The 21,751-nt window shown below is 42.0% G+C and overlaps 1 long non-coding RNA gene across 1 annotated transcript; it reads right to left on the bottom strand.

The window, feature by feature from the left end:
* Positions 1-218: 218 nt before the first annotated feature.
* LOC125963161 (uncharacterized) lies at positions 219-12,591 on the bottom strand. Its single transcript, XR_007474990.1, has 3 exons — positions 5,370-12,591; positions 4,574-4,761; positions 219-689 (listed from the first exon to the last, which is right to left on the bottom strand). It is a non-coding gene; the product is annotated as an uncharacterized LOC125963161 (long non-coding RNA).
* Between the last annotated feature and the right edge of the window lie 9,160 nt (positions 12,592-21,751).

Genomic DNA, 21,751 nt, shown 5'->3' with positions numbered 1-21,751 from the left:
ATGATAGTAGGTTAGGTCATAAAAGGCAAAGCCCCAGAGTGTATAAAGGCATAGTATGCAAGGAGAAGGACTCTAATATAAAAAATATCAACAGATGTAATCTCTTTGACTTTCCTTTTAATACTTGCCATATTTTCCAAAATTTTGACAATGAAAATAGATAAACCTTCTTTCAAAACTGGAATTAAAAATGGAATTTTATTATTTTTAAGAATAATCTGGGGCTTCCCTGGTGGCGCAGTGGTTGAGAGTCCGCCTGCTGATGCAGGGGACACGGGTTCGTGCCCCGGTCTGGGAAGATCCCACATGCCCGGAGCGGCTGGGCCCGTGAGCCATGGCCGCTGAGCCTGCGCATCCGGAGCCTGTGCTCCGCAACAGGAGAGGCCACAGCAGTGAGAGGTCTGCGTACCGCAAAAAAGAATAATCTGCTTAATTGTTACTTCCTCCATGAAGTCTTTACCATCTCCCTCAGGCAGCATCAATTACTCCTTCTGTTGGCAACATGATATGTATCAGTCAGCTCTTGCCAAAGTAATACTGCCTAAGAAATCACCCAAATCTCAATGATGTACAACTACAAGCCTTTATTGCTCACTTTTGGATCTGCAGGGTGGCTAGGTGAGGGGTACAGTGCTTTGCTTCAGGCAGGGTTTGACTGGGCGTCTGATCTTCTCCTGATATGGCTTCTCCTAGAAGAGATGAGAGCAAACACATGATGCCTCTCAAAGCTGAGGCTCACAACTGGCTCATAGTCCTTTATACCCACATTCCATGGCCCAAACAAGACACATGCCAAGGTCACGTCAATGGGGCAGAATGAGCCCTCCCATGGAGATTGGTGGGGGTAGGAGGCTACATACTTGCTGAACAATAATTTAATCTACCACATGAGAGAAGAAAAAACACGGTTTGGGGGTCTTTAAAACTTGGCTTTGGAAGCTGGCTGGACCACTTCAGGGCCAAGTGCTTTGGGGCAATTTATTTAAGCCCTGTTTCCCCTTTTGTTAACTGGAGATTATAAAATGCTTGGAAGAGGGGTTGTGACCTTTGAACACGATAGCTGTGTGGTGACCATGGACATGCACCAGCCAGAGCTCCTTCTAGAGAATCTGCTGCTGGGAGCCTAAGTGTTTCACAGCCTCAGCTCTGGATCCTCCCGTGGGTTTGCACTGAGGCTGTGCTTCCCCTAGGCTGCAAGCGGGCGACAATGAAGCACAGCAGAGACACCCTTTCAGGCCCACTGCTGGGGGACAAGAGACTCCTCTGACGGGAGATGAGCTTGAAGATGACCCATTGATATGGCCCAAGACTTCATAGACTGCACCTCAGTCTCCCCAGCGCGCCTGCTCCCTTCCCTGCCTCCTCTCACCGGCATCAGACCTGTACCGCAGCCGGAAGACCCCCCTGGCCTGCTACTCTTTCCTCCACTCCGTCCTGCACGGGGGTTTCCCCAATATGCCTCTAGCACTCTTAACTGATCATTTCCTCTTGGCTTCCGCTCCGTGGAGGACCTCGACTGACACAGACTATCAAGTACCTAGAAAACGGCCTAAGAAAAACTATGAACTCAATATATCTTTTTTTTTTTTTTTTTTTGCGGTACGCAGGCCTCTCACTGTTGAGGCCTCTCCCGTTGCGGAGCACAGGCCCCGGACGCGCAGGCTCAGCGGCCATGACTCACGGGCCCAGCCGCTCCGCAGCATGTGGGATCCTCCTGGACCGGGGCACGAACCCGTGTCCCCTGCATTGGCAGGTGGGCTCTCAACCACTGCACCACCAGGGAAGCCCAATATATCCTGTTTTTCAAAAAAAATTTTTAACATCTTTATTGGAGTATAATTGCTTTACAACGGTGTGTTAGTTTCTGCTTTATAACAAACTAGATCAGCTATACATATACACATATCCCCATATCTCCTCCCTCTTGCATCTTCCTCCCACCCTCCCTAACTCACCCCTCTAGGTGGTCACAAAGCACAGAGCTGATCTCCCTGTGCTATGAGGCTGCTTCCCACTAGCTACCTATTTTACATTTGGTAGTATATATAAGTCCACGCCACTCTCTCATCTCGTTCCAGCTTACCCTTCCCCCTCCCCATGTCCTCAAGTCCATTCTCTACATCTGCGTCTTTATTCCTGTCCTGCCCATAGGTTCCTCAGAACCTTTTTTTTTCTTAGATTCCATATATATGTGCTAACACACGGTATTTGTTTTTCTCTTTCTGACTTACTTCACTCTGTATGACAGACTCTAGGTCCATCCACCTCACTACAAACAACTCAATTTTGTTTCTTTTTATGGCTGAGTAATATGCCATTGTATATATGTGCCACATCTTCTTTATCCATTCATCTGTTGATGGACACTTAGGTTGCTTCCATGTCCTGGCTATTGTAAATAGAGCTGCAATGAACATTGTGGTACATGACTCTTTTTGGATTATAGTTTTCTCAGGGTATATGCCCAGTAGTGGGATTGCTGGGTCCTATGGTAGTTCTATTTTTAGTTTTTTAAGGAACCTCCATACTGTTCTCCATAGTGGCTGTATCAATTTACATTCCCACCAACAGTGCAAGAGGGTTCCCTTTTCTCCACACCCTCTCCAGCATTTATCGTTTGTAGGTTTTTTGATGATGGCCATTCTGACAGGTGTGAGGTGATACCTCATTGTAGTTTTGACTTGCATTTCTCTAATGATTAGTGATGTTGAACATCCTTTCCTGTGTTTGTTGGCAATCTGTATATCTCCTTTGGAGAAATGGCTATTTAGGTCTTCTGCCCATTTTTGGATTGGGTTGTTTGTTTTTTAGATATTGAGCTGCATGAGCTGCTTGTAAATTTTGGAGATTAACCCTTTGTCAGGTGCTTCATTTGCAAATATTTTCTCCCATTCTGAGGGCTGTCTTTTCATCTTGTTTATGGTTGCCTTTGCTGTGCAAAAGCTTTGAAGTTTCATTAGGTCCCATTTGTTTGTTTTTATTTCCATTTCTCTAGGAGGTGGGTCAAAAAGAATCTTGCTGTGATTTATGTCATAGAGTATTCTGCCTATGCTTTCCTCTAAGACTTTGACAGTGTCTGGACTTACATTTAGGTTTTTAATCCATTTGGAGTTTATTTTTGTGTATGGTGTTAGGGAGTGTTCTAATTTCATTCTTTTACATGTAGCTGTCTGGTTTGCCCAGCACCAATTGCTGAAGAGGCTGTCTTTTCTCCATTGTATATTCTTGCCTCCTTTATCAAAAATAAGGGGACGATATGTGTGTGGGCTTACCTCTGGGCTTTCTATCCTGTTCCATTGATCTATATTTCTGTTTTTGTGCCAGTACCATACTGTCTTGATTACTGTAGCTTTGTAGTACAGTATGAAGTCTGGGAGCCTAATTCCTCCAGCTCCGTTTTTCTTTCTCAAGATTGCTTTGGCTATTCGGGGTCTTTTGTGTTTCCATACAAATTGTGAAATTTTTTGTTCTAGTTCTGTGAAAAATGCCTTTAGTAGTTTGATAGGGATTGCACTGAATATGTAGATTGCTTTGGGTAGTAGAGTCATTTTCACAATGTTGATTCTTCCAATCCAAGAACATGGTATATCTCTCCATCTGTTTGTATCATCTTTAATTTATGTCATCAGTGTCTTATAGTTTTATTCATACAGGTCTTTTGTCTCCCTAGGTAGGTTTATTCCTAGGTATTTTATTCTTTTTGTTGCAATGGTAAATGGGACTGTTTCCTTAATTCTCTCTCAGATTTTTCATCATTAGTGTATAGGGATTCAAGAGATTTCTGGGGCTTCCCTGTTGGCGCAGTGGTTGAGAGTCTGCCTGCCGATGCAGGGGACGTGGGTTCGTGCCCCGGTCTGGGAAGATCCACATGCCGTGGAGCTGCTGGGCCCGTGAGCCATGGCTGCTGAACCTGCGCATCCAGAGCCTGCGCATCCGGAGCCTGTGCTCCGCAACGGGAGAGGCCACAACAGTGAGAGGCCCGCACACCGCAAAAAAAAAAAAAAGAGAGAGAGATTTCTGTGCATTAATTTTGTATCCTGCTACTTGACCAAATTCATTGATTAGCTCTAGTAGTTTTCTGGTGGCATCGTTAGGATTCTCTATGTATAGTATCATGTCATCTGCAAACAGTGACAGTTTTACTTCTTCGTTTCCAATTTTAATTCTTTTTCTTCTCTGATTGCCATGCCTAGGACTTCCGAAACTATGTTGAATAATAGTGGTGAGAGTGGACATCCTTTGTCTCATTCCTGATCTTAGAGGAAATGCTTTCAGTTTTTCACCATTGAGAATAAAGTTTGCTGTGGGTTTGTCATATATGGCCTTTATTATGTTGAGGTAGGTTCCCTCTATGCCCACTTTCTGGAGAGATTTTACCATAAAAGCATCTCCTCTTGAGTAAACGTCTGCAAAAATACCAATCAAGAGATGATGGCCCAACTAATAATAAGATTCAATTCTGCATTTTGCTAGTGTCCAGTTAAGAGATGATGTGAGTAAGGCCCACCATCACCTCTTCATTTGATATTATAAAGACTGGTGATAAATAATGAATTAGAAATACATGTATTACCTGAATCCCCAGGAAAATTCCATCAAATTTATGAGGCCCAGGCTTCCCTGGTGGCGCAGTGGTTGAGAGTCTGCCTGCCGATGCAGGGGACACGGGTTTGTGCCCCGGTCTGGGAAGATCCCACATGCCGCAGAGTGGCTGGGCCCGTGAGCCATGGCTGCTGAGCCTGCGCGTCTGGAGCCTGTGCTCTGCAACGGGAGAGGCCACAACAGTGAGAGGCCCGCGTACCCCCCCCCCCCAAAAAAAAAATGAGGCCCATCAAATCTACCCAGAAACTTGTAAGAGTTCAATGTCAACACCCTAGTTAGAGACACAATCCTGTCTTTGACAAGATAACCGCACAAAGCCATCGTAAACAAAAAAGTGATGAACAAAATGAAAACCGACCTGGATACCTACATATCCTTCTGTCATTACTAAGGAAAAACACACGTTATATTTAATCTCTAAAATCATAAGGGCTAATGCTTACTAGCATTGGTTGGGACAACATTTCTTACCTGAACACCTGCAAAAAAGGATGGCAACACAACAGTTAGGAACAATATCCACACTTCCCTAGATATCTGAAGATCAGATCATCTGTTGTGTGCAAAAGGCCCACCTTATCACTTATCTGGATGCAAGCCATGTCCCTTTAATATCATTATGAGGTTCATCATGACCTCTCAACAGGAAACTGGAAAACACATTGTGACAAATGTGTCTATGGACCCACCTTTACTACCTGGACCCTGAAGATAACCCTGTCACCACCCCCTGTCACCACCACTTTTGCAGGATTCATCAAATCTACCTGGAATCTTGCAGTAACTCCAAGGTCTAGGCCATTGCTAGGCACAGCATTACCTCTTGGATGCTCACCTGCAAGAGAAAACCACGATTACTACTGTGACACGCAGCTATATGAGAATTACCTGGATATCTGCAAGTCTCTCAACAATTACACAAACATAAATTTTTTATAAAATATAAAACAGGAGGATAACATGGTTTCCAGAATTGGTGAGACACTATCAATTCTTACCTGAAAACCTAACCCCCAAAATGCCCTGGCAAAACAGGAACAAATATCACTTACTTAAGCATATGAAGACTGGACGGTCTCTGATGGGGTGAAAGTGCCTATCATCACTTACCTGGATAACAGAAATGTCTCTGAAAACAACCATTGTCATGTTCACCACAATCTCTTGACATGAACCTGAAAAAGGTATTATGATATATGTGTAAAAGGACACAACTTGTTCTAACATGACACCTGCAAAGAACGTTCACTACTTTCATCATTATGAGAACATCAGCTCTAACTGAATACTGGCAGTAAGCCAAGTTAGGAATATTCTCAGGTAAGCTGACATTTCTTAAGGGAACACAGGCAAAATTTCCATGGTCACTACCATGGCTGCGGCCATCATGCTAATTACATGGTTATGTGAAATTACTCAACATTCACAGAGAAAGACAAAAAGTTTCTTTAAAATATAATAAATGAAAACTCCTGGTTTCTAGAACTGGTAAGGGATCCATCATTTCCTATCTGAACGCCTGCAAGGAAATCATGGTAACAAGCGTGAGGGATATCATCATCACTTACCTGGCTACCTGGAGATCAGAAAGCCTGTGCTGTGGTTGAGGCCCATACCGTCACTTACCTGCATCCCAGCCATGTCCCCCATCCACGACCAATGTTAGTTCATTGTGATCTCTTGAAGGAAATCTGAAAGACATGTTTTGAAACATTTGTTAGGGGCACAGTTTTTTCTACCAGGACACCTGCAAATAATCTTGGTCACTTAATCGTTAGGAGATATATCAACTTTACCTGGATACTTACAGTAATCCAAGGTCAACGCCAAGGTTGGAAAACTGTCATTTCTTGACTGGACACCTGTACAAATCCTATGGGTAGTACTGTGGTGGGGAAAATCATGATAAACACCTGTATACCTGTAACCCTTGAGCATTCCTAGTGTTAAACATAAATTTTCCCTAACATATAAAAAGTGAAAACTCATAGTCTCTAGATTTGCTAAAGACTACCTGTTCATTTCTTACCTGAACACCTGCAACAAAGTCACGGTGACAAGCAGCACTGACACCCTTCATCACTTACCTACATACAGGAAGACTGGATGGTTTAGGCCCACGCCATCACTTATCTCAACACCAGCGATGTCCCGCCATCAACTGCCATAGAGAGGCTTGCGGCCTGATCTCTTGACAAGCCCTGAAAAACACAGTGTGAAAAATGTGCTTGGTACAGTGTCTCGTTCTACCTGTGCACCTGCAAATTCCCTCATCATCTGTATCACTTTGGGACCATTCAACATTACTTGGATACTTGGAGAACTCTGAGGTCAAACCCTAGTAACACACACCTTCCTCCCATGAACAGCTACTTGCAAATATCCCATGGTTAATGACGCAGTTAGAACAATATGACAAACTACCTGGATGCTTGCAATCTGTCTACCACTACAAGTGAGAAATACACGTTATCTCTGTACAAGAATACAGTAAAAATTACCACTTGCTAGTATTACTAGGGACAAATTAATTTAGCTTATACTTGCCAAAAAACAAGGTAAATATCAGATAATTACATAGATATCTGAAAATAAGCAGCCCTCTAATAAGTTCATGTCACATCTCATACCTATGTACCACCAAAGACCTGAACAGAATACCTGCAAAAAAAAAAATAGGGGAGCACAAGTATTAGGGACACCATCATCACTTACTCATATGTGTGAAGATCACATGATCGGCTGTGGTTTAGGCCCAAATTATCACTTACCTCAATACCTGCTATGTGCCTTGTTACCTGCTGTTGATAGATTCACTGTGATGTCTTTACATGAAGCTGAAAAAATTGTGTAAATTGTGTTTGGTATACATCTTATTCCACTGGGACACCCGCAAATTCCTTGTTCAATTCTATCATATCAAGACACATCAGCCTTCCATGGATAACTGGATATCCGAGATTAAACGTTAATAAGAGATACTTTCCTCTCTTGAAGGGAGGCCGGGAAAAATCCCAGGGTGAATAACTACCACTGATGGGCAGTATGAGAAACCACCTGGACATCCACTGATCCATCTAGCACTCTGTGTATATAAAACCCATAACCCCAGACTTCCCTGGTGGCACAGTGGTTGAGAGTCCGCCTGCCGATGCAGGGGACATGGGTTTGTGCCCCGGTCCGGGAGGATCCCACATGCCGCAGAGCGGCTGGGCCCGTGAGCCATGGTTCTGAGCCTGTGCGTCCAGAGCCTGTGCTCCGCAACGGGAGAGGCCACAACAGTGAGAGGCCCGCGTACCGCAAAAAAAAAAAAAAAAACCCATAACCCCTAAACAAGAATACAGTCAAATATCCTGCTTACTGGTATTGTTGGGGTGAATTTAATTTCTGAACTGCATACGTGCCAAAGCCACACTTAAAGTACAGTCTTGAAAGCACCACCATTCACACATATGAAAATAAGAAGCTTTCTAATGAGCTAAAGTCACATAACCTAATACCTGCATATTAGGAAAGGACTTAAGAGAACACTTGCAAAACGACAGGGTAACACTGTGTTAGGGAAATCATATTCATTTACCCAGATATCTGAAGATCACATGGCCTGTCGCCTGCAAAAGGCCCACACTATCACTTACTTGGATAAAAGCCATGTCCCTTTAATGATCATTAAGAAGTTCACCATGATCCCTACACAGGAACCTGGAAAACACATTGTGACAAATGTGCCTATGGACACAAGTTTATTTACTACCTGGACCCTGAAGATAACCCTGTCATGACCATCACTGCAGGACTCAGCAAATCTACTTGGAATCTTGCTATACTCCAAGGCCTAGGCCACTGTTACACAGACCATTATCTCCTGCATTTACACCTGCATGGAACCTTGGTTAGTACTTGTAGCTCTATGAGGATTACATGGATATCTGTCACTCAACAATCAGATGGTTAAATATCAAGTTTTCTAAAATATAAAACTATAGGATAACATGGTTGCTAGATTTGTAAGGTGTCTACAATTTCTTACCTGAATACCTGCAAAAAAAGTCATGATAACAAGAAGCGTGAAGACACATCAGCATTACCTAGATATGTGAATGTTGATCGTCTGTGTTGTGGTTTATACCCACATCATCCCTTACCTCCACAGCAACACGCTGCAACGTTCACTACCACTGATGCACTTACTGTGATGTGTTATCCTGAATCTGCAAAACAAATTGCAGTAAATGTATTTGGTACACATGTCATTCTACCTCTACACCCCCAGACTCCCTTGGTCACTTCTGGTATGATTTTGGTACCCATCAACACTACCTGGACACTTGCCTGCAGACACTGGGGTCAAACCCCAGGAAGAGACGCCTTCTTCTCAGAAGGGCTCCCTGCAATAATCCCTGAGCTAGTAATGCTGTGATGCCAACATGATAAATTACAAGAATCCCTGCACATGCATCTTTCAGCAGTAGTTAAGTACATGTTACCTCTAAAGAAGAACATAAAAATCTTACGAGTATTATTAGGGACATATTAACTTCGCAACCACATATATGACAAAAACTAGGTAAATTTAAGAGTCTCAAAAACATTAATTTTGTAAATACTGATATTGGGAATGTCTCTGAGTTATTGTCACGTCATCTCATACCTGTTCACCATCAAAGACCTTAACAGGATCCCTGCAGAAAACCATGGTAACACTGTGTGAAGGGACCGCATGCTCACTTACCTAGGTGTCTGAGGTCAAATGACCTGTACTGGGGTAAAATCCACTTTATCAAATACCTGTCAACTAGCAAGGTCCCATTCATGAGCACTGTTACGTCCACTGTGGTTTCAGAACTGCTGGAACATGTAAAATCATACATGTCAAGTGTGTTTAAGGACTGAAGGACAACACTTATTTGACACGAAAAAGAAAAAACCCAAAGAAAACAACAAAACCAAACAAATAAATGCAAGAAAAAACAGCACCAGCAAATAATCTTAGTCACTTACATCATTCAGGGAACCATCAACCCTATCTGAACCTTTCAGAACTTCAATGTCAACATCAGTGCTAGAGACATATTTCTCTGAGCACCTGAAGGAATCTCATGGTCAATACTGTGAATCCAAACCAGGATAACTTAGCTGCCACCTGCAGATGCCTCTGTCACAACTGAGGTTAAGCACACATTATATGTACACTCTAAAAAAAGTGGCTAATGCTACTATCACTGATTGGGAAACATAATTTCTTAATTGCATACCTGCATAAAAACACAGGAACAGAAAAACTAGGAACACCATCCACACTTTCCCACATATCTGAAGATCAGATGGTTTGAAGTGGGCTAAAGGCCCACGTCATCACTTACCTCAATACAATCAAGGCATGTTATCGATCATTATGATCTCTACCAGGATGTCTTTGCAGGAACCTGAAAATCACACTGTAAAATATGTCTATGGACACGCCTTTTCTACTAGGACCCTACAGATAACCTCATTCACTGCCTTCCGTGCAGGACCTGCCATCAGCTCTCCCTGGGTTCATGCAGTCCTCCAAGGTCTATGCCACTGTTAGAAACTCCATCCTCTTTTCCCTGCTCACCTGCAGAAACGCCACGGTCACTACCGTGCCACACGCTCGGTCATCATTGCGTTCATACCCGGGAATCGCTCAACACTCACAGGGTTCAAATTAAATTCTCAAAAATATAAAACAGTAGGATAATATGACTGCTAGGATTGATAAAACACTATTATTTCTTACCTGAAGACCTGAAATGAATCACATGAGAAAACAAGTTTAGCCAATCAACACCGCTTACCTAGAGATGTGAACGCAGGATGCTCTGATGTGGCGAAGGTGCACATCATCACTTACCTGGACACCAGAAAGGACCCCCTATAACAACCGTTCACTTCATCTTGATCTCTTGATGGGAACCTGAAAAACACATGTTACAGGTTCAAAAGGACAGAACTCGTAGCAGGACACCTTCAAACGACCTTAGACATTTCCTTCACCATGAGAATATCAACTCTGCCTGAATACTTGTAGTACGCCAAGGTCGAGGGCATTGTCAAATATGACAGCATTTCATCATGGGGCACCTGCAAAGTCTCATGGTTACGAGCATCATGACAATCACCCGAATATGGCAAGTGCTCATCACTCACATGGCTCATTAAAAATTTTCTCTAAAGTAAGATAAATGAAAACTCATGGTTTCTAGAATTGGTAAGAACAATCATTTCCTACCTGAATACCTGCAAAGAAAAATGGTAACAGCAATTGTTAGGGAAACTATCATAACTTACCCAGCTATGTAAATATCAAATGACCTGTGCTCTGGTTTACTCCATATCTGGTTTAGTCCATATCGTCACCTACCTGTATACAAGCAACATCCACCATTAATGAGCATTGTTAGTTTAATCATGATCTCTTCACGCAAACCTAGAAAGATAATATGAAATGCCTGTTAAAGGACACAACGTTTTCTACCACGACACCCACAAATAATGGTGGTCACTTCATCATTAGGAGACACATCCATCTACCCGCATACTTGCAGCAATCCAAGGTCAACACCAACATCAGATAAAATGTCCTTCTTTGACTGGACACCTGTACAAATCCTATGACTAGTACTGTGATGGGGAACGCCATGATAAATACCTGTATTCACATAATACCTCAGCATTCACACGGGTAAAAGTGAACATTTCCAAAAACAGAACAAATGAAAACGCATGATATCTAGAAGAGGTAAAGACTATCATTCCCTACCTCAATACCTTCAAAAATCATGGTAACAAGACATACGAAGACACAGCATTACTTACTTAGGTATATGAAGGTCAGATGGAATGTGCTGTGGTGTAGCCCCACACCAGCACCTATCTCCATACCAGCAATGACCCACAATAACTACCATTAATAGGCTCACCCAGGATGTCTTGACATGAATCTGAAAAACACAGTGTGGAATATGTTTGGGGCACATAAATCATCCTACCTCTAAAGCTGTAAATTTCCTTGGTCACTTGTACCATTGTGGTACCCATCCACACTACCTGGCTAGTCGCAGGAGTTCAAGGTCAATTCCTGAGAAGAAACACCATCTTCTCATGAAGGGATACCTGAAAAAATTCCCAAGGTCAGTAACTCAATGATGGCAATATGATAAATTACCTGGATCACCTGCATATCTGTTCATCACTACAAGTATTAAATACATGTCATCTCTAAACAGAATACAAAAAAATCTCATTTGTACTAATATAATAAGGGTCAAATTAATTTCTTAACTACACACATGCCAACAACAAGGTAAATATAAGAGTCTCAAAAATTAATTACATAGATATCTAAAAATCAGAATGTCTTTAATGAGTTAACATCACAACATCTCATACTTGTATACTAGTAAAGACCTTGACAGGATACTGCAAACAAACATGGTAACACAAATGTTTGGGACACCATACTTACTTACCTTCATATTGAAGATCAGATGGTCTTCATTGTAGTAGGATCCACTTTATCCCTTACCTGGTTGAAAGCAAGGTTCTGTTAGCAACCACTGTTAGGTTCACAGGGATCTCGTGACAGGAACCTGAAAAACACATTCAACAAATGTGTTTAAAGATACCATTTGTGGGACTTCCCGGGTGGGGCAGTGGTTAGGAATCAACATGCCAATGCAGGGGGACACGGGTTCGAGCCCTGGTCCGGGAAGATCTCGCAAGCCACAGAACAACTAAGCCCGTGCGCCACAACTACTAAGCCTCCGCTCTAGAGCCCAAGAGCCACAACTACTGAAGCCCACGTGCCTAGAGCCCGTGCTCCACACAAGAAAAGCCACCACAATGAGAAGCCTGATCAACACAACGAAGAGTAGACCCCACTTGCCGCAACTAGACAAAGCCCACATGCAGCAACAAAGACCCAACGCAGCCAAAATTAAATAACTGAATTAATTTTAAAAAAAAAGGATACAATTTGTTCTACCAGGACACCTGCACCTAACCTGGTTTACTTCCATTACTATGGAACACATCAACTCTACCTGGGTACGTGCGTTCATTGAGGTCAACACCAACATCAGGTGAGACTTTCACTTCTTAACCGGACACGTGCAAAAAACCGATGGTTACTACTGTGGTGGCAACTCCATAACACTTACAAGGTATGATCAACCTACAACACTCACAGGGTTAAATATAAGTAGCCTCTAAAACGTAAAAAATGTAAACTCATGGTTACTACAATTAGTAAGAAATTTTAGCATTTCTTACCTCAATACCTGCAACAAAATCACGATAACAAGAAGTGTTAGGAACGCCATCAACACTTAACTATGTACATGAAAACCACATGGTCTGATCTTCATGTACGTAGGTATATGAAAACTGAAAGCTCATGGTTTCAAGAATTGGAAAGGAATCTGCCCTCACCTGAATACCTGCAAAGAAATCATGGTAACAAGTGTCAGGCTCACAGTCATAACTTGCCTACGTATGCGCAGGTCAGATGGCCTGTGCTGTGGGTGAGGCCTACGTCGCCACATGACTGCCCCCCAACAGTGTCACCCGTTGACACTAACCCGAGGTTCAGAGGGATGTCTGGACAGGAACCTGGAAAAGACATGAGATGTGGCCTTGCTACCAGGACACCTTGGTTATGTTATCATTATAAGACACATCAAAACTACCTGGATACTTGCAGTACTCCAAGGTCAACACCAAGGTTGGAAAGCCCTAGTTTCTTGACTGGACACCTGTAAAAACTCTACGGGAAGTAGTGTGGTGGGAAAACCATAATAAATATCTGCATATGTCCAATCCCTCGACACTTAAGAGAGTGAAATTTTCTCTAAAACATAAAAAGTGAAAACTATTGTTTTCCAGATTGGCAAGGACACTATTATTTCTAACCCTGATCCCTGAAAAAGAAACCATGGTAACAGGAAGTGTTAGGCCACATCCTTACTTACTCAGATATCTGGAGGTCAGAAGGCCTGTGCTGTGCTTTACGCTCACAGCATCACTGACCTGGACACCAGCAAGGTCCCACGTGCAAATCCATCTATCACTACTGTGTTAAATACATATCTTCGCTAAAGAAGACTACTAAAAATCTCATTCCCACTAGTATTATTAGGGACACATTAAATTCCTAACTGATCACATGCCAAAAACAAAGTCAATATGAGACACTGAAATCAGGAATTATGTAGATGTCTGAATATAAGAACGTGTTGAATCAGTGAATATCACATGATCTCATATTGGCATAACAAGCAAAGAACTTAACAAGATACTTGCAAAAAAAAAGACATAAAAAAATATTAGGGACAGCATCCTCACTTACCTAGATATTGAGGTTCACACGGTCTGCACTGTGGTAAGACGCACTTTAACACTTACCTGGTTAAGTGTTACGCTAGTAACCATTAGGTTCACCCTGTTCTCCTAACAGGAACCTGATGAAATACACGCAACAAATGTGTTCAAGACACAACTTGTTCTACCAGGATGCCTGCACCTAACCTTGTTCACCTCTATTTTTAAGGAACACATCAACCCTACCTGGATCCTTGCATCCACTCAAGGTCAACACTGTTGTCAGGAGAGACCAGTGGTACCTACCTGGATACCTGCAAAAATCTCATGCATATGACAGCGGAGACACGTCACAACAACTACCTGGATATGAACGACTCCTCAATACTTAGACGATTAAACAAATTTTAACTAAAATACAGAAAGTGTAAACTCGTGTTTACTAGAATTAGTAAGGACTCTTAGCAGTTCTTACCCGAACACCTGCAACAAAATCACGCTAACGAGAAGCGTTAGGAACGCCATCATCACTTACCTACGTACATGAAGAACAGATGGTCTGTGATGTGCTTTTGGCCCACATCATCACTTACCTAGCTACCAGCAACGTCCCATGTTATCTACCACTGGAGCTCACCATCATGTCCTGACAGGAGCCTGAAAACACATTTAGCGAATGTGTGTGATATCCCTATCATTCTAGGGTACACCTTCAGATACCCTTGCTCAGTTGCATACTTTTGAGACTCATCACCATTACCTGGAAACTTGCAGAAGTCTAGGACTAAACCCTAGTAAGAGATGCCTTCTTCTCTTGAAGAGGTATTTCAAATTGCATGCTCACTACTGCGGTGATGAACAATAGGATAAATTACCTGGACACCTGCATATCCTCTTATCAGCAGGAGGGTATAACATGGTATTTTGGAACGTGAATATAGTAAAACATCATGTTCACTAGTGTTGTTAGGGACAGATTAATATCTTTATGGCGTACAAGCCAAAGATAAAGCTAATATAGTAAGTTAAAATATAAAGAGCCTTCAAAGTATCATTGATTACATACATATCTGAAAATAAGAAGGTCTAACGAATTAATGTGACATCTCGTACCTTTACACTAGCAAACACCGTAACAGGATATCTGCAGGGAAAAAATATGGCAACACTGTGTTCAGGGTTTGGGACATCATCCTCACTTATGTAGACATCTGAAGACAGTTGGTCTGTACTCTGCTGTAAGGTCCTCAGCATCACTCACCTGGTTACTCGCAGGGTCCCATTAACGACCATCACTAGGTTCACTGCAACGTCACCACTAATATAACATGAAAAAACACACTTGACAAGGGAGTTTAGGGCAAAAAAATCGCTTTACCTAAAAAAAAAAAAAAAAAGACTACGTGTAACTAATTCTGATTATTTGCATCATTAGGGGAATCATCAACACTATGTGGGTCCTGGAGGCGCTTCAAGGTTAACACCACTGCTGGGCACATGATCATCTCTTGTCTGAGGACCTGTAAAATTTCATGGTCAACATGGTGGTGTGGAACAGCAGGATAACTTACCTGGATACCTGCATATCCCTCCATCACGGCTAAGGTGAAACATACATTATACCTAAACTCTAAACTGATTAGTAGCATTGGTTGGGACAATATCATTTCTTAACTGACCTCTTTAAGAAAAAACATAGTACCAGAAAAGTTAGAAAACCATCCACACTTAACCTACCTGTCAGATGGGCAGATTATTTGAAGGGTCCTAAAGATCTACATCGTTCCATACCCAGATAAAAGCAAAGTCCCGTCATTGCACATTATGAGGTTTATCATGGTTTCTTGACAGAAACCTGAAAAACAAATTGTGACAAATGTGTCTACAGAGTATCTTTTCTCCCAGGACACTTCAAATAACCTTGCCCACTTCCATCACTGCAGGACCCATCAACTCTACTTGAAATCTTGTACTACTGCAGGATCTATGCCACTGTGAGACACCGTCACGTTTTGACTACTTACCTGCAAAAATACTAGGGTAACTTGTGTGACCTACAACTCCATTTTTATTACATGAATACCCATGGACTGCTCAACACTCACATGCTTAAACACAAATTTCCTCTTAAATATGAAAAAGTCAAATGTTTGCTAGCATTGGTAAAAAACACTATTATCATTTCGACCTGAATATCTGAAAAGAAACCACATGGTAAAACAAGTTCAAGCAATCAACATCAATTAACTAGATACATGAAGACCGGCGGGTGTCATGTAGCGAAGCTGCACCTCATGACATACCTGGATACCAGAAATGTCCCCCCTTAATGACCACTGTCAGGTTCACTGAGGTCACTTGACAGGAACCTGAAAAATACATTATGATGTACGTGTAAAAGGATGCAATTATTCTTCCAGGACACCTGCGGGAACCTTGGTCACTGCATCATTATGAGACCTTCAACTGTATCTGAATTCTTGCAGTATTCCAAGGTCTAGACCACTTCCAGGTAAGACCGTGTTTCTTTATGGGACACCTGCAAAATTTCCACGGTTACTGCTGTGGTTGAGGACATAATGTTAATTCCCTGGATATCGCAATCCCTCAACACTCACAGGGTTCAACAAAAATGTTCTCTAAGTTATAAAAGGTGAAAACTAATGGTTTTTAGAATCAGTAAGGACTCTATGATTTTCTTCCTGAATACCAGCTAAGAGGTTGCTGTGACAACAACCCTGAGAGATGCCATCATCCTTTAGCTGGCTATCTGGAGATCAGATGGCCTGTGCCGTGATTTAGGCCCACATCATCACTTACCTGCACCCTTACAGTGTCCCCATTAACATCAATGCTAGGTTCAAAGGGATGCCTTGACAGGAACCTGAAAAAGACATTCGGAAAGCTGTGTTAAAGGACACAACTTTTTCTACCAGGATATCTGCAAATATCCTTATGGAGTACACCAACCCTGCCTGCATGCTTTCATTCATGAAAGATCAGTACTGATGTCAAATAAAATCATCACTACTTCACTGGATACCTGCAAAAACTCTGTGGGTACTACTGGGGCTGGGGACACCATGATAAATACCTAGATATGTGTCATCCTTCAACACGCACAGGGTTAAATACAAACTTTTTCTAATATAAAAGTGAAAACATGTTTTCTAGAATTGGTAAAGCTCTATCATTTCTTACCTGAATACCTGCGTGAAAGAAAGAAATCATGTTAATCTGAGTGTGAGAACACATCATCACTTACCAAGATGTAGGAAGGCCAGATGGCCTGTGCTGTGGTTTAGGCCCAGGCCATCACTTACCTCGATACCAGCGATGTCACATGTTAACTACCACTGAGAAGCCCACCTAGTTATCTTGACATGTATCTGAAAAACACATCACGCAAAATGTGTTCGGTACACATCTCATTCTACCTGTGCACCTGCAAATTCCATTGATCAATTATATCATTTACGGATGCATAAACATTATCTGCGTAACTGCAGAAACCTGAGGTCAAACCGTAGTAAGAGAACCTTCCTCTTTTGAAGGGATACCTGCAAAAATCCCATGGTCAGTATTCTGGGTATGGAAAATACAACAAATTACCTGGAAACCATCACAACAGTGTAAAAAAATGATCTCTGAACAAGAATACAGAGTAATTTCTCATGCTGACTAATACTATTAGGGACAAACTCATTTCTGAAGTACTACATGCCAAAACAAGGTTAATTTAAGAATCTTCAAAATATCATTAATTACCTACAGATCTGAAAATAAGAAGGTATCTAATGAATTAACGTCACATCGTCTCCTACCTGTACACGAGGCATAGAACTTAACGGGAAACCTATAAAAAAGCATGGTACACTATGTTAGAGACACCATTCTCATTCGCCTAGATATCTGAAAATCTAATCATCTGTATTGGGGTAAGACTTACTTTATCACATACCTGGTTACTAGCAAGGTCCCACTGACAACTCTTATTTCGATCATTATGATGTCACAAGGAGTGCTAGAAACTTGAGAAATGCATTCCACAGTTGTGTAAAGGACATGCTTGTTTATATGCAAAATCAGTAGCCTTGCAAATAATCTTGGTCACTTCCATCATTAGGGGAAGCATATACACTACCTGGATTTTGGAAGAACTTTAAGGTCAACACCACTGTTGGGCGCACTATCATCTCTTCTATGAGTACCTGTAGAAACCTCATGCTTAATATTTCAACAGTAGAATAAGTTACCTGGACCTGCACTACCCTCTATCACTATTTAAACATGCGTTATATTAAACACACGTTATATCAAAATTCTAATAAAAAAGGCACATACTTACTAGCACTGGTTGAGACAAGGTCATTTCTTAACTGAATACCTGCTAAAAAAAAAAAACCCAAAACGAAACCATGGTAATAGAACAGTTAGGAACACCATCCACACTAGCCTACGTATGTGACGATCAGACTGTTTGAGGCAGCGAAAGGCCCACGTCATCACTTACCTGGATACAAGCCAAGTCCCATTAATGGTCATTTCGAGACTCACCATGACTTCTTGACAAGAATGTAAACAACGCTTTGAGACAAATATGTCTATGGACACACCTTTTCTTCTAGGACACTGCAAATCACCTTGCTCACTGCCATCACTGCAGGCCCCATCAGTTTTCCCTGGATTCATGCCGTACGCCAAGGTCTATACCAAAGTTAGACACACCGTCATCAATTCCCAGCTCACTTGCAAAAACACCGTGCCACACAATTCCATCATCATGACGTGGATACCCACAACCTGCTCAACACTCCCACAACTAAACGGAAATTTTCTCTAAAATGGCAAATAGTAGCATATCATGATTGCTATAATTGGTAAAATACTATCATTTCTTACCTGATTCCTCGGAAGAAAAACACACATGGTAAGTAACTGACCTAGGTATGTGAAGAGCACATGGTCTGACATGGTGAAGGTGCACATCATTACACATCATGACTTACCTGGATACCAGAAATGTCCCCAGAGAATGACCATTGTAAGCTTCATCCCTTGACAGGAACCTGGAAAGCACATTCTGATATATGTGTAAAAGGACACAACTTGCTCTAGCAGGACACCTGCAAACAACCTTGGTCATTTCCATCATTATGAAATCAACTCTACCTCAATACTTCCAGGACACTCGGAGGCCAAGGACACTGTCAGGCAATAACGCTTCTTTACAGGATACCTGCAAAATTTCCGTGGTCACTACTGTGGTTGGGATACCATGATAAATACCTGATATGTGGAATCCCTCATGACTCACAGAGTTCAAGGTTTGCTCTAAAAAATGAAAACTGAAAGCTAATGGTTTCAAGAATTGGAAAGGAATCTGTCCTTACCTGAATATCTGCAAAGCAGTCATGGTAACAAGTGTCAGGCTCACAGTCATCACTTACCTACGTATGCGCAGGTCAGGTGGCCTGTGCTGTGGGTGAGGCCCACGTCGTCACATACCTGCCCCCCAACAGTGTCCCCCGTTAACACCAGTGCTAGGTTCAGAGTGATGCCTGGACAGGAACCTGGAAAAGACATGAGATGTGGCCTTGCTACCAGGACACCTTGGTTATGTTATCATTATAAGACACATCAACTCTACCTGGATACTTGCAGTACTCCAAGGTCAACACCAAGGTTGGAAAGCCACAGTTTCTTGGCAGGACATCTGAAAAACCCTAGGGGAAGTAGTGTGGTGGGAAAACCATAATAAATATCTGCATATGTGCAGTCCCTTGACACTTAAGAGTGTTAAACTTTTTCTAAAATATAAAAAGTGAAAACTATTGTTTTCTAGATCGGCAAGGACACTATTATTTCTTACCCTGATCCCTGAAAAAAAAAACCATGGTAACAGGAAGTGTTAGGCCACATCCTTACTCAGATATCTGGAGATCAGAAGGCCTGTGCTGTGCTTTACGCTCACATCATCACTTACCTGGACAACATCAAGGTCCCATGTGCAAATCCATCTATCACTACTGTCTTAAATACATATTATCGCTAAAGAAGTCTACTAAAAATCTCACTCCCACTAGTATTTGTAGGGACACATTAAAGTCCTAACTGATCACATGCCAAAAACAAAGTCAATATGAGACACTGAAATCAGGAATTATGTAGATGTCTGAATATAAGAACGTGTTGAATCAGTGAATATCACATGATCTCATATTGGCATAACAAGCAAGGATCTTAACATGATACCTGCAACAAAAAAAAAAGACATTAACACAAATGTTAGGGACAGCATCCTCACTTACCTAGATATTGAGGTTCACACGGTCTGCACTGTGGTAAGACGCACTTTAACACTTACCTGGTTAAGTGTTACGCTAGTAACCATTAGGTTCACCCTGTTCTCCTAACAGGAACCTGATGAAATACACGCAACAAATGTGTTCAAGACACAACTTGTTCTACCAGGATGCCTGCACCTAACCTTGTTCACCTCTATTTTTAAGGAACACATCAACCCTACCTGGATCCTTGCATCCACTCAAGGTCAACACTGTTGTCAGGAGAGACCAGTGGTACCTACCTGGATACCTGCAAAAATCTCATGCATATGACAGCGGAGACACGTCACAACAACTACCTGGATATGAACGACTCCTCAATACTTAGACGATTAAACAAATTTTAACTAAAATACAGAAAGTGTAAACTCGTGTTTACTAGAATTAGTAAGGACTCTTAGCAGTTCTTACCCGAACACCTGCAACAAAATCACGCTAACGAGAAGCGTTAGGAACGCCATCATCACTTACCTACGTACATGAAGAACAGATGGTCTGTGATGTGCTTTTGGCCCACATCATCACTTACCTAGCTACCAGCAACGTCCCATGTTATCTACCACTGGTAGCTCACCATCATGTCCTGACAGGAGCCTGAAAACACATTTAGAGAATGTGTGTGATATCCCTATTATTCTAGGGTAAACCTTCAGATTTCCTCAGTCAACTGTATCATTTTGTATCCCATCAACGTTACCTGTGTACTTGCAGAACTGCAAGGTCACACCCTAGAAAGAGACTCCTTCCTCTCCTGAAGGGATAACTGCAAAAATACCAGAGTCAATAAAGCAGTGGTCGACTATATGACAGATCACCTGGATACATATATGTTGCTGGATCATTCCAAGTGTTAAATACACACTAGTTCCAAATAAATAATAAAATCTTATTCTTAGTAATATTACTGGGAACATGTTAATTTCTGAACTGCATACATGCCAAAAACAAGGTAAATTTTTTTTTTTTTTTTGCGGTACGCGGGCCTCTCACTGTTGTGGCCTCTCCGGTTGCGGAGCACAGGCTCCGGACACGCAGGCTCAGCGGCCATGGCTCACGGGCCCAGCTGCTCCGCGGCATATGGGATCTTCCCGAACCGGGGCACGAACTCGTGTCCCCTGCATCGGCAGGCGGACTCTCAACCACTGCGCCACCAGGGAAGCCCACAAGGTAAATTTAAGAGCCTTGAAAACATTAATTATGTAGAGATCTGAATATAAGAAAGTCTCTAATAAGTGAATGCCACGTCATCTCGTATCTGTATACTAGCAAAGACCTTAACAGGATACCTGCAAAAAAAAAACCAAAAACAAAACAAAAGTATGGTATCACAAGTGTTAGGACACCAACAACACTTACCTGGATATTGAAAATTAGATAGTCTACATTGTGGTTAGACCTACTTTTCAGTTACTTGGTTATGAGCAAGCTTCCATTAACAACCATTCTTAGGTTCACTGTGT

The sequence above is a fragment of the Orcinus orca genome, chromosome X (genome assembly GCF_937001465.1).
Source record: "Orcinus orca chromosome X, mOrcOrc1.1, whole genome shotgun sequence".
In the NCBI taxonomy this organism is placed as follows: domain Eukaryota; kingdom Metazoa; phylum Chordata; class Mammalia; order Artiodactyla; family Delphinidae; genus Orcinus; species Orcinus orca.
This window is presented reverse-complemented; position numbering and strand designations above follow the sequence as displayed.